The sequence below is a fragment of the Panthera leo genome, chromosome C1 (assembly GCF_018350215.1).
Source record: "Panthera leo isolate Ple1 chromosome C1, P.leo_Ple1_pat1.1, whole genome shotgun sequence".
Taxonomy (NCBI): Eukaryota; Metazoa; Chordata; class Mammalia; order Carnivora; family Felidae; genus Panthera; species Panthera leo.
Window position 1 is genome coordinate 25,018,887 of NC_056686.1, and position 13,137 is coordinate 25,032,023.

Consider the following 13,137-nt stretch of genomic DNA (forward strand, 5'->3'; position numbering starts at 1 on the left):
CCCCACATCTCAGGACAATGCTCACCTATTTCAGCTTGTTCATTTTCAGAGCCTCCTCACCTTCAAAAACTCAACCCCCCTCATTTATTTTTTATTGGATGAATGAATCAACAAATATGTATTGAGTACCCAGTTCATCGTGTGATGTCAAATCATGGGATTAGAAATCTGAATGCAGAATCACAGCTGGGGCAAGTGTACAAAAACCGCTGAGTCCGTGGAGCTATGAGGGCATCCTGAAAATAACGGAAGGCTCCCCTCAGCATGTGGCTATGAGCCATGGTGTGTTAGGTGAGTAGGTGTTCACCAGGTGATTGGGGACATGGTGGGTATGGTCAGGCAGGGAGCACATGCCAAGAGGAGGGTACTGCAAAGGCTGTGTGACAATAGGAATCAGCATGCCTTCCATGAGTCCACAGGAGGCCTGCATGGCTGGAGCACAGTGGCCGAGGGGAAAAGTAGTCCTGGTTAAGGATGGAGGCTTTTTGAGGGGCCAGACCATGTGACATTTGGGGGCCATAATCCCTGTCATTTCATCATGTAGAGCAATTTAGGTCTCCATCTCCTGCTCAGCTCCCAGACAGCCTTGGTGTAGCCTAACCTCCATTAATATCTCTGCTAACAGAGGCCAAATACTCAGAGTCTTTCCAGAGGAAGCAGAAGTTTTTCCTCCCCTTCTCCCCCGCCAAAAAAGCAAAAAAACAAAAAAAAAACAAAAAAACAAAAAAACCCAAAACCCAAAAAGCAAAACAAACAAACAAGCAGAAAACGGAAAGGAGAGTACAGAGAGATGTGGCTTCACCCCAGTATGAGTTGTGCCACCACTTTAAGAAGGCAGAGTGGCCAGTTTGGGATTTAAATGACCCTTCTCCGGGTTATAACTTGGATGGTACAAACTGAAGGGCTTGAGAAGTTCCTGTTGGGGGTGGGGAAGTGTGGGGGAGCGTGGGCTGGTGTTCTCAGGGAAGATTTTTCCCCGCAGAGGGGTGGAGGGGGGTGGGTCCCTGAAGTTCAGGTAGCTGCATTGCCACGGCCTCACCCATGATCTCATGGGTACTTGCCCTGTGAAGTAGGCGTCAGCACTCTCAGTTTGCACAGGACAACACTGAGGCTCAGAGAGAGGAAGAAATTTGCCTGCAATTAACAGCTGATAAGTGACAAGCCAGGGTTCAACCCAGCTCTTACTGGACTCTTAAACCTAATCTATCATCTTAAACTCCACAGCCCCCTTGAAGGGAGCAAAACGAACAAAGGTGAAGAGGGTGAATGGGCAGAGAGCTCGCATGCCTACTCTCAGTCTCTCAGCTAACACCACGTAGTGCCCACTGTGAACCAGGTGCTCTGGACCGGGGGTTGGAGGGCATCAGCTGCAGGCCTGACCCCAAAACTTAGCCGACCATTTTCCTTCTTTGGGCTTCAGTTTCCCCTCCCGTGAAATGGGAGATAACATCCCTGCCAGCCTCCCTCCCAGGGGCTCCTGTGGCGTCCGATTAGTAAGTGCTTGTGTTGACGCTTGAGATTGGTTTAGTTCTTCTCCTTCTTTTTTAATGTTTATTTATTTTTGAGAGCAAGACAGAATGTGAGTGGGCGAGGGCCAGGGAGAGAGGGAGACACAGAATCTGAAGCTGGCTCTGGGCTGTCAGCACAGAGCCTGACGGGGGGCTCAAACTCACAAACCGGGAGATCATGACCTGAGCCCAAGTCAGGCACTTAATCGACTGAGCTGCCCGGGTGCCCCAAGATTGGTTTAGTTCTGATGGGAGGTACAGCCCGTTTGAAGGAGGAGGGGGCTGCTGGCTAGCGTGGAGGGTAAGGACAGGAAGATGGAAATCTCATAGTATTGAGGTCTCACTGTGAGCAAGCTGGGGATGTAATGTTGGGAAGCCAGCCTTGTGCTCAGCATGACAGGAGTCGCAGGGTCTGAGGGTTGCCTGGATACCTGCTGCTTTGCAACCCCCCACATCCGTCACCAAGTCCTTAATACGTCCCACATATTGTCCACTTCTTTCCATCTCTGCTAAAGCCACCACCACTGTTCATCTGGGAGACTCTGAAAGTCTCCCTACTGGCCTCCCTGGTTTTCTGCCTTGCCCATTCCAGTCCATTCTTTCCCCAGCAGGCACATGGACCTTTTAAAACGAAATGCGATCACATCACTTCTCTGCCTAACGCCTGCCTCCTCACGATTTCCTATTGTTCTCAAGCTAAATCCCTGCCAGGGAGCCCCAGGGTCATTTTGCAGTCCCCCTCAGTCACTGCTGCTCCGTTGTCCTTTGTGGCCCTTCAGCAGGGCCAGCTCCTCCGGGCCCCAGAACCTCCACACATAGTTCTTCTCTTCACCAGAAACGCTCTTCTCCCATCTCTTCCCTGGTCTCGACTTAAACGTCCCTTCCTCTGAGAAGCTCTCCCTGATCTCTTATCCACTCCCCAGACACCCCAAATCTCTCTTTTGCAGCTCTTATGAGACAAATAATTATCTGCGTAACTACCTGTTACAATCTGTCTCCCTAAATTAAAGTCCGTTCCTCTTCTCCTTCCAGAGGGACGCACTTCCCAGCCTCCCTTGCACTTGGGCTGGACCACGTGATGAGTCTTGGCCAATGGGGCGTGAGGAGAGGTGGCTGGTGTGTGTGTGTGTGTGTGTGTGTGTGTGTGTGTGTGTGTGTGTGTGTCCCTTCCGGGCTGAAGCGGAGGAATATGGCGCACGATTCCCCAGTCTGTAGTGTCCTGCCATGGTAACTAAATCGGTCGTATGTTTCTTTCCATGGGTGCAGCTTCAAGATGGCGGGGACTCGTCCGCCTAGGTCTCCAAAGCGCTAGAGCAGAGGATCCAGGATAGGCATGTGGCACAAGAGAAAAAGAAACCACTCTTATGTCACTAAGGTTCCAGAGGTCTTTGGCAATGCAGTGTAATCTGGCTTATCTTGGCTAATTAATAATCCTAACTGATGCTCTATCAGAGCCGGGCCTGGACCTTATGCACTGCCTCTCCAGTGCCTGGGACCCTAACTGTGACATAGAAGAGGTGCTTTGTAAATACTTGTTGAATGCGTGAATGAGTGAAAAAACAGAACATGGAAGACATGGTTTCCTCCTCAAAGAATTTATTCTCATGCCAGGGACAGCTACTTATGCGCACAGTAGTTAGAATATAATCAGGGGCTAAACTGTAAAAGTTAAAGAAGAGGGCCACGGTGGAGGGCTTCCTGGAAGAGAATGAGGAGGGCTTGAAGAATTGGAGAGGATGAGAGTGGGCTTGCAGTCCACCCCATCATTTGCCCATCCATTCAGCAAACATTTATTCTAACGCATCATGATAAGTGCTTTGCCAGCAGTGTGGCCAGACGACCATGGTGCTCTTGGGAACCAGTGGAAAGTGCCTCTTTCCATGTGCAGACGATCTAGAACAGCTTCACAGAGGGGCGCCCGGTGGCTCAGTGGGTTGAGTGTCTGACTCTTGATTTGGGCTCAGGTCACGAGCTCACCGGTTCATGGGTTCGAGCCCTGCTCAGTGGCAGAGCCTGCTCGGGATTCTCTCTCTGCCCCACTCTCACTCTTGCCCTCTTTCTCTTTCTCAAAATAAATAGAAAACTTCAGAGAGGAAGTGATGTTTGAGCTGAGCTTTGACAAGTGGGTGTTTGCCAGAGACTGAAGACATGGGGAGAAAAGGACCAAAGGTCCCAGGCAGAGGGAACAGCATGTGCAAAGGCCTCGGAAGGGAGATGACCAGGACCAAGATGGCAGCCCACTTTGGCTGGCTGGAGCATAGCTTTCCAGGTAGTTAGACAGGAGGCTGGTGAGGCAGAGATGGACCAGATTATGGTACTCTCTGGACATAAATCCCTTATAAAGACCACAACTCAGCAATCAAAGCCTTCAGGATTCTGTCCCCCATCTCTCTCTTCACCCTAAACTCCAGTGCCTTTGCACGTGCTATTCCAGGTGCCTAGAATGACAATGATGGTGATAATAGCAACATAATAACATTTGTTGGGCCCTTAGAATGTGTTAGGTGCTTCACCAACCATCATTTCATTGAACAACGGCATCAACAACAATGTGGGTTAGTACACTTTTTTAGGAATTTCTTTTTCTTATTAGCACTATACTTTATTGGAACAGTTTTAGATTTATAGAAAAATTGAGAAAGTACTATAGAGTTCCCATATATCCCCCACCCAGTTTTCCCTATTTTTAACATCTTATGTTACTGTGTTTATCATATCTTGTTACAAATACTGATGAATGCTTTTACTGATACATTATTATTAACTAAAATCCATAGTTTATTAAGATTTCCTCAGTTTTTACCTAATGTCTTTTTTTCTGTTCCAAGACCACAGGGTATTTAACTGTATGTCTCTAGGTTCCTCTGGGCCTAACAGGTTCTCAGTAACAGGTTCTCAGACTCACTTTGTTTTTGATGACCTTGACAGTTTTGAGGAGTATCAGTTAGGCATTTTTTTAATTTTATTTTTTAACATTTTTAATTAATCATTTATTTTTTATTTTTTGAATGTTTATTTATTTTCAGGGAGAGAGAGAGACAGAGTATGAGTGGGGGAGGGGCAGAGAGAGAGGGAAACACAGAATCCGAAGCAGGCTCCAGGCTCTGAGCTGTCAGCGCAGAGCCCCATGTGGGGCTCGAACTCACAAACCATGAGATCATGACCTGAGCCGAGGTGGGACGCTTAACCGACTGAGCCACCCAGGCGCCCCTGTCAGGCATTTTTTAGGACGTTCTACTACTTGAGTTGGTCTCATGTTTTTTGTCATGACAAGACTGGCGTTATATAGGTTATTGGAAGACCATAGACATAAAGTGTCACTTTTATCATGCCATATCAAGTGACTTACTGAAAACATGGTTTGTGGCTGTTGGTGTTGGCCTTGATCACCTGGCTATGGTAGTAGCTGTCAGGTTTCCCCAATGTGAAGTTACTCCTTTCACCTCCCTTTCCATACCGTGCACTTTGGAAGGAAGTCACGATTTGCAGCCTACACCTTAGGAGCCTAGGGTTTGCTCCCCCTCCTTGAATATCTCCATAAACTATTTTGAATTCTTCTGCATGAGAGATCCTTTTCCATTTATTAATTATTATCGCACTGAGCTTCTCAGCAATGAGTTGATACTTTTATCGCCCCCATTTTCCTGGACACTGGAAGGTCCTTCCTTCTTCCCCTCCTGGTTCACCCTATATCTAATTTCAGAAGACCTCCCCCTTGCTGAGGAAGAGTGGCCTCCTCTGTGTCATCTCCACTCCTCCCCTCCCTGCCCCCTCCTTGGGCTTTATAATTCCAACTAATTCCTGCCACATTGTTCAGTGCCCTCCTCTGTGCGGCACTGTGCTTGGGGCTTGGGGCTTGGAAACAAATGGCCTACATAGGCCCGGTCCTCTAGTTGCTCACAGCCTTGACACCCTGTACAAGACTGAACTCCCCATGGGGACAGGAACTTTGTCCAACTTGTTCATGGCTGTGTTTCCAGCCAACCAGGAAAGCGTGGAATGGTGGATCCTCAGTCACTATTCACCCAACTGGGAATGCTTCCAGGAGGACCAGCAAACAACTAAACAACTGGCAGGTGATTGTGTGTGTGTGTGTGTGTGTGTGTGTGTGTGTGTGTGTGTCCTTCCCTGGGGACTGGGAGCTCCCTGAGGACAGGGCCAGCCTTGATTCCTCTTGGCCTAGAGGCTGGGTGGCTTTGAGTGTCACAGAAGTCTGAGTCGGTGAAAGGACCCAGAGACTGGCCGCCTCCTCAGGTAGAAGTGAAGTTTGGAAGCTGACACAGCCCGGGAGGCCGAATCCGAAGGACTTGGTGACTGATTGGCTGGGGAGGGTGAGGCGGGAGGAGGAGTCACACACAGATGGCTCGAAGGTCTGGAGCTGGGGGACAGCCGGTGCCACCTCTGACAGACTTTGCGAGAAGAACCGCTGACAGCCTCAGGCGGCCCCACCCCTTGGGGGCTCGGGCCTAGGGCCAGGGAGGGCCGGAACCTAAAGAAGGAGGGGTGGCCCGGCCAGTACAAACTTCTGCCCCCATCCCCATGTCCGCCTCTTAAAAAAAAAAAAAAAAAAAAAAAAATCTTAGCCTGGATTTTGAGCACCGTCGTTGGTTACCAGCCGTGGGGACCCATTCCGGGGGTCCCCTCCGGCCTGCCGTCTGCGCAGGAGACCCCCAGGGGCAGCCTGGCCCCGCCGGGCCCGGGTCCCCAGCCCGCCATCACCCGGGAGGGGGCGGCGAGGCGGCGGCCCGGCCTGGGCGGGACAATGGCCGCGGCCGCCGGGGCCCCGGGAGCCCCCGCGCTGGGGAAGGGGCTGGCCTAGGGCCCGGCGCCGGTGCCCTCCCCGCTCGGCTCTGGCGGGCGGAGGGGGGCGAGGAGTTCCTTTGTGGCTCTGCCTCGGGCGCGGCGCGGGCGGGGGGCGCGGCGCAACTTTGCCAGGCGGCGGCGGCGGCGGCGGCGGCGGCAGCGGCGGCGAGCGCGAGACGAGGCCCCGGGGCCCGAGCGGGGCCCCCAGCGTGCGGCCCGCCCCCGCCCCCCGCCCGGCCCCCTCCCCTCGCGCGCCGTCGCCCGCGCCCGGCGCTGCCCACTCGCGGGAGCCCCCGGGGCCGGACGGGCTGCGCAGCCGGAGAGGCGGGGGCCCGACGCGGCCCCCCCGGAGCCGGGCGCCTGGCGCGGGGGCTCGCCGAGCGCACGGGGGGCCGCGCGGCGCTGCAGACCCAGCCTCCCGCCGCCGCCGCCGCCGCCGCCTCGGCGCTTGCAGAACCCAGAAGTGAACAGCAGGCGACCCGGAAGGTTTGCGCGCGGCTCCGCACCGAGCCGGAGCCCGAGCCGGAGCCCGGAGCCGGAGCCCCAGCCCGGCCCTGCGAGGGCCGCCGGGCGCGGGGCTGCGGCCGCGTCCCGGAGCCGCCGCCAGCACAGCCAGGTCCGTGCGGGCCCGGGGCGCGCGGGGAGCGGGCCCGGCGGCGGCGGGCGCCCGCCCGAGCGCCCGCCCGCGGGAAAGTTGCGCCGAGTTGCGGGCTGGGGCGCGGGCCGGGCGCGGGCGCTGTCAGCGCGGGCCGGGGCGCTCCGAGGGCCCGGGGCCGCCTGCGCCTCGGGCCCGGCCCGGAGCGGCGGCGGCGGCGGCGCGCGGGTAGGAAGTGTCTCCGGCGGCGTGTCTGGGTCTGCTCTCCGAGTGTGTGCGTGTGCGTGTGTGTGTGTGTGTGTGTGTGTGTGTGTGCGTGTGTGTGTGTGTGTGTGTTTTCTTAAGCCGGGCTATTCAAACCTGCTGCAATTCTCCGGTAAACAATGATTCATGGGGCTTAATGCAAATAAACGGATTGCAAACGGCGCGGTTCGCGCACTTTGCAGCCGGCCCGGTGGAGCGGCCAGTGCCGGATTTCTCCCCTTTTTTGCAGATCTGCAGAATATGGCGTCCCTGTCCTGTTTTAAAAATAAGCCAGGCTGCCATTTTTGTTTTTCTTTTGTCTGAAAATTTTAATAAAACTGTCTGAGAATGTGGGAGAGGCGGCTGGAAGCAGAGGGGGCACCCGAAGGGTTGGCTTTTTTTCCTTTTCTTTGGCGAGAGCCGCGAGCCTTTCGGGGAGGTGAGACACAATGCAATTGCACTTTAAAGGAAAAAAAAAAGGAAGCCGCTGGGCGATTTGGGGGGAGGGCTGGGAATTTAAAGTTAACTCCGAAAGTTTTCTTCTTTTTTTTTTTTAGCTTTTTTTTTTTTTTTTTTTTTTTTTTTTTTTCGGAAGGCGGTGAAATGCCGCGAAAGGATCTCGCGGCCCATTTCTCCCCCCTCCCCCCCCTCCCAGGCAGCCGCCTTTGCAGGATTTTTGGGAAAAAGTTAACTGCCGGTTTCCTCAGAGCTGCGGGGGGCACGTGGAGGGTTGGTGATGGGGACTTGGGGGGACCAGGAAATGTCTTTTTGGAAGAGGCTCTATAAAAATGGCATTGTAAGGAACTATATCCACAGATTTGGCAAATATGGCAATAGGGGCTCTGAATGGGCCCACGGTTTCCAACTCAGACCCCTGGCATGAGGAAATAATCCTGCTCTCCCCTGTCTTGCCTTGGAGCAGTGTGTGTGGGGATGTGGGGGTGTCTCCTTCATGGGTGGCCAGGGGGCCCCCTTGTAGGCAGGAATCATGCCCTGGGCGCTGGGGTGGCTTCTGGAGCCTCCGGCAGTGTGTTTGGTGTTTGGTGGTTGGCAGTTAGAGAGCCCCTTCTTTGATCTGGTGGGCCTCCTGGCCTCTGGAGGTGGCATCTGGTGACACATACCCCCCGGGGTGGTGGGCTTTTGTCAGGGTTCAGGCTAGGGGGGGCCCCAGTGGGTTTTATCTGAGGGGAGGGGCAGGAGAGGGCTGGTCGGTGTGTGGGGGGCACTGGTTTGCTAGTCTGAGCCTCTCCGTGGTGGTCCTCCTACCCTTTATTGCTACTTCTGTCCACACTCTGAAGGCACCTCTCTGGGAGGTAGTTTGGACTTGGGCAAAGTTATTGAAGTATCTTGCTGGACAGGTCAGAGCCTGCTGGCTTTGAAGGCTACAGGAGGGTCTGAAGGCCAGGCCCAGGCGCTGTCCAAGGCTCCAGGGCAGGTTGGGCCTGGTCTTTCCCTCTTTGGGAAAGTTTGTTCAGGAAGGACCTTGAGCCTTTTTCTAGCCCCTGTCCCAGCATCTCCAGGAGGGGAGACCCCTCTAGTTCTCAACTTCTGGTTTGTATCTTGTCTCCACATGACAATGTGAGCTCCCTGAGGGCAGAGTCAGGGATTGAAGGCGGGGTGGGATGGGGGGTGGTGGTTAGGGGTTCAGGGCTGCAGAACTTGGCATGCCTGGGCCAGAGGGTCCCAAGCTAGGTGTTTTTCAGATGAAGAAACTGAGGTTCAGAGTGGGGCAGTGACTTGCCCAAAGTCACACTGCCAGTTAGGAGAGCTGAGATAGGACCCAGATGTCTAGGCTCCCACTTCTGGGCCCTCTCCACTGTTCTCTGTGGAGGCCCTGACTGCTGGAAGAATCATTTTGGACAGTACTGAACTGGAGTAGGACAGCACGTCACCCTTCACTGCCCGCTAACCGACCATGGTAACCCTGGTTTATGAATGGAACTTTACAGTTTGCATAGTGTGGTACATGGTTGTTACCACATCAGGCTCTCCCCGAAACTCACCTGGGTTGAAATTGTCGAGGTGGGGATATTTAACCCCATTTCAAAATTTAGGAAACTGAGGCTTGGAGATGTTAAGCAGTGGCAGATGAGGGCTTAAACAAGCCTCCAGACTCCTTGTCCAGGCTTCTAGGTGGACTTTGGTGCTTGTAGATAAGACTTTCCCCTACCTTCTAGTGTTTGGTCTCTCAAATTCTTCTGCTGACCCAGCGACTGTGTAAAAATCTGGAGGCCCCAACCCTATAGAATGTCAGGGCTGAAAAGGCCCCGAGAGGTCACCTGGTCTCAGAGAGGGGAAGCCAGTGGCTTGAAGTCACCCAGCAGTTTGGGTCCCAGCTAGGACCAGAACCCTGGTCTCCTGTCTCCCTTCCTCTATGAGACACACAGAGGGAGAGTGAACCACTCTACCCTCTGCTAGGCTCCACTGGGCCCTGGGAAGCAGTGATTGCTGCTGGTGGTGATTGCTGATGGGGTAGTGGGTACTGTAATGGCCAACACCTCACCAGAGACGTGGGTTTGTCCAGGGGCTGAGAAATAGGCTATTTTCAGGCTTGGGGAATGGAGGCAAGATGGCCCCAGATGGAAAGGAAGCTGTGTGTGGGTGAGGTGTGGACTGGGTCTGAAGCTAGCCTGGCCTGCCCTTTCCTGGGCAGATACTTCCTTGCCCTGCCTTTCTGTAAAGCAAAGCCAGCCCTCCCTCCCTCCCTCCCTTCTTTCCTTCCTTCCTTCCTTCCTTCCTTCCTTCCTTCCTTCCTTCCTTCCACTACTCTCAGTGTTTATTTGTTCATTGGCTTTCTAGATCATCCCTTTATTCTTTTCATTATCCATTTGTGAGTTTAGTGGTTGGCCATTTTGGTAGTCCATCCCTCCATCCTTCCATCCATCCAGTCCCCAGCTTACCCAGCACAGGTTGGATGGCCACGTGAGGTACAAGTACAGTCTTCCCGGGCTCTGAAGCCAATGGGGAAGAGGTATGAGACTTCAGGTACGTGGAACATAGGGCAGTATTCGTGGGTGCCTACATGTGTCACAGGGAAGGTCTTTTGGTGAAGAGGAGCCTTAAAAATATCAATGGTTTTAGTTCCACAGACCATCATGATGGTGGATCCAGGTCCTGGACCAAGTCCCATTTGTGAATCAGACTTTACAGTTTGCACAGGGTGGTACATGGCTTGTGTCACTTTGGACACATTCTTCCCCTTTTTCAATCTCAGTTTCTTCATCCTTAAAATGAGGTACACTGTGAATCTCTTGTGGGTTTGGGGGAGTGATGACAAGAGTGTCTGGGCTGTCTCCAAGCCCTGGCCAGGCTATGTTGTAGGAACTCAGTGTACGCGACCTGGATGGTAAGGATTGCTGATCACCAACCTAAGCCCGCCTTGATTTTGAAACCCATCATGATGTCGTCAAAATGAGCGAAATGAGATGGGGACCCTGAACACCCTGCCCTGGCTTGTCGTGCCCCTGCTGAAATTCTTCCAGTGTTTCCAGGGCATTTCAAAGAACAAAAATCCGAAGTTCTTTGTGAGCCTACAAGGCCCTTCGTGGTCTGGGCCTGCCTGGAGCCCCTCGGCCCCCCTGCACACCCCCTCCCCAGGCCCACCACCTCCGCCACACCAGCTTCTTTCTGCACCTTGAATTTACAGGTTGTTGGCAGGGCCTTTGCCTATCCTCCACCTAGAACCCTCCCAAATGTTTGCATGGCCAGCACCTTCTTGTCTCACAGGTTTCTGCTCAGATGTCACCTCCTCCGAGGGGCTCCCCTGACCACTTGCTCTGGAATAGCTTCCCACTCTGTCACGTCAGCACCTTACCACTTTCTCTTGTGGCCCTTATCAGTATCTGAAGCTTTCTCATTTATTCTTCATTTGCACTTCTTGCCTGTCTACACTGCTGAACATGCTTCAGCCCCTCGCAGGCGAGTCGGTAGGTGTTTCCAGCACGGTGTGGCTGGGGCTTTAGTGGAGGTGAAGAAATGCCAGGAGCCCAGGTGTGGCAGTGGCCCTGCGTGTAGAGCAGCGCCTGGGAGATGAAGTGACACTGAGCTCTGTCCTCTTCTCCCCCGGGAGGCTCCCGGCTGTTGTTAGGAAATAACGAGGTGATTAAATCATGGGATCTGAGAATCTCCGTCTCTTCCAATCTCAGAACCTTTGACACTTGGAGTCTTCGTGTGCTCTGATCTGGGATTTAGAATCTTAGAAAAAGGACTTTCTCTGCCTTACTTATTTAACCGTGCAGAGTACTTCCTTTGGATCAGGCCACGTTCCCCGAGAGTTTATAAGTGTTAACGTATTAAATTCTCATTGTCGTCACCCCCATTTTACAGATGAGGAAATCGAGGCACAGAGAGACTAGGTAACTTGCCCGAGTCCACAGACCTTGGTGGGGGCATTTCAGGATTTGAACCCAGTACTCTGGGACTCCTTAGAATCCTACAGCTATTGAAGGGAAGTCCAGCCTCACCCGACACTCCCCGCCCCTGCACAGAGCAATAATCCCCCTCCCACATCCTTGACAAAAGGGCCTCTGATCTCAGCTGGAGTGGTGGGTCGCCCCCAGCCTCTTCTTGTCAGACAAATTGTCCTTGCCAGAAAGATTTTCTCTACAAAGTATAAAGTGCTGCGCTTCCCCTGTGAATAACAACTGGGTGGTGATGTTAGCGTTATGGAGTCCCAGTGCTTTTGACCTTGTGATTTCATGACTTTGGCAGCCTTTTTCTCCCCACTGAGTTGTGAGCTCCTTGAAGGGCAGACAGCTTTGGTGCATGGTGCTGAATGTACGGGCGAGTGAAAGAATGAGTGTGTACAAAGCATGGGTCCCGAGTTCCTCCTGTGCCTGGAGCACTGTGCTAGGCACCTGCCCAGGGTATCGGACAGGCCTGGTGTACTCGGGGAAAGAGGACAGTTCTCTCTCCACGTAGCCCCAAGAAAGTCTCCCTCTGATGATGTTTATGTACCCAATTCCTTGAGAATCATTTGAGATCTAAAGTCATGCACTAACTGGAGAGAGGTAGGCCTCACAGATTACCCAGGCAAACCTCACCCTGTCCACTGGGGGAATAAAGCAGGAAGGGAGAGGAGTAGGTAGGGCTTGTCCAAGGCCACACACACCTTACAATGCTTTGCGTGGCACGCTTTCTGCTCCCCAGGTGCCAACAGGCTGCCACAGTATGTGGCTTGGGGTTTAAGGACAGGAACAGTGCTTGTTGGGGAAGCTGCTCCCTCTTTAGTGCCCGTCTCTTTACATCCATAAAGGGGTCACATTCCTGGATGTACAGGCCCCATAAGGGGCCCGGTGCCTCGCCTGGCACTTGGGTGGGATTGAAGAGGTGGGCATGGCTTCCTGGAACCTGCGGCTGGGGCCGGGCTTTGGAGACTGGGTAGGATTTGGGGAGGGGACCAAGTGGTGTCTTCAGTGGATAAGGTGTGTAGGGAACGCCAAGGGATTTGCTTCTGGGGCCCAAAGTGTCCTGGCTTGTCCCTGCTTCATCCATATAGCTATAGGATACAGCTGGGGGAGATGGGCCCCCACCATCTGGGTCCTTCTCTGAGCTTTGGGCAAAGGTTTCATGCTCCTTGAGGGGACAGACTAGCCATTTCAAGTTCTTTGATGAGGGGGAGGGTACCTGGCTGGGGTGGGCACACCCCCAGATACACTTAAACATGCACATTCATACGTAATCACACCATCAACCATTTCACTACCATCCCTTTTTTTTTTCTTAAGTTTATTTATTTATTTTGAGAGAGGGAGAGGGAGGGGCAGAGAGAGGGGGAGAGAGAGAATCCCAACCCAAGCTGGCCCCATGCTTAGTGTGGAGCCCGATGCGGGGTTCGATCTCCCAACCGTGAGGTCACGACCTGAGCCGAAATCAAGAGTCAGACGCTGAACCGACTGAGCCACCCAGGCGCCCCTCGCTACCGTTTTTGACGTGTTCCGCCTGCCCGGTTTTGCCAACTTGGGCTGCTCCCCTGCTATTTCAGAAACA

General features: G+C 53.5%; 1 protein-coding gene across 1 annotated transcript in view; it reads left to right on the plus strand.

The window, feature by feature from the left end:
• Positions 1 to 6,815: 6,815 nt before the first annotated feature.
• The window catches only part of ZNF362 (zinc finger protein 362), a 40,129-nt gene continuing 33,807 nt past the window's right edge, over positions 6,816 to 13,137 (plus strand). The window contains exon 1 of the mRNA XM_042951402.1: positions 6,816 to 6,927. The gene's annotated coding sequence lies outside the window, so the exon portion shown is untranslated. The remainder of the gene's footprint in view (positions 6,928 to 13,137) is intronic.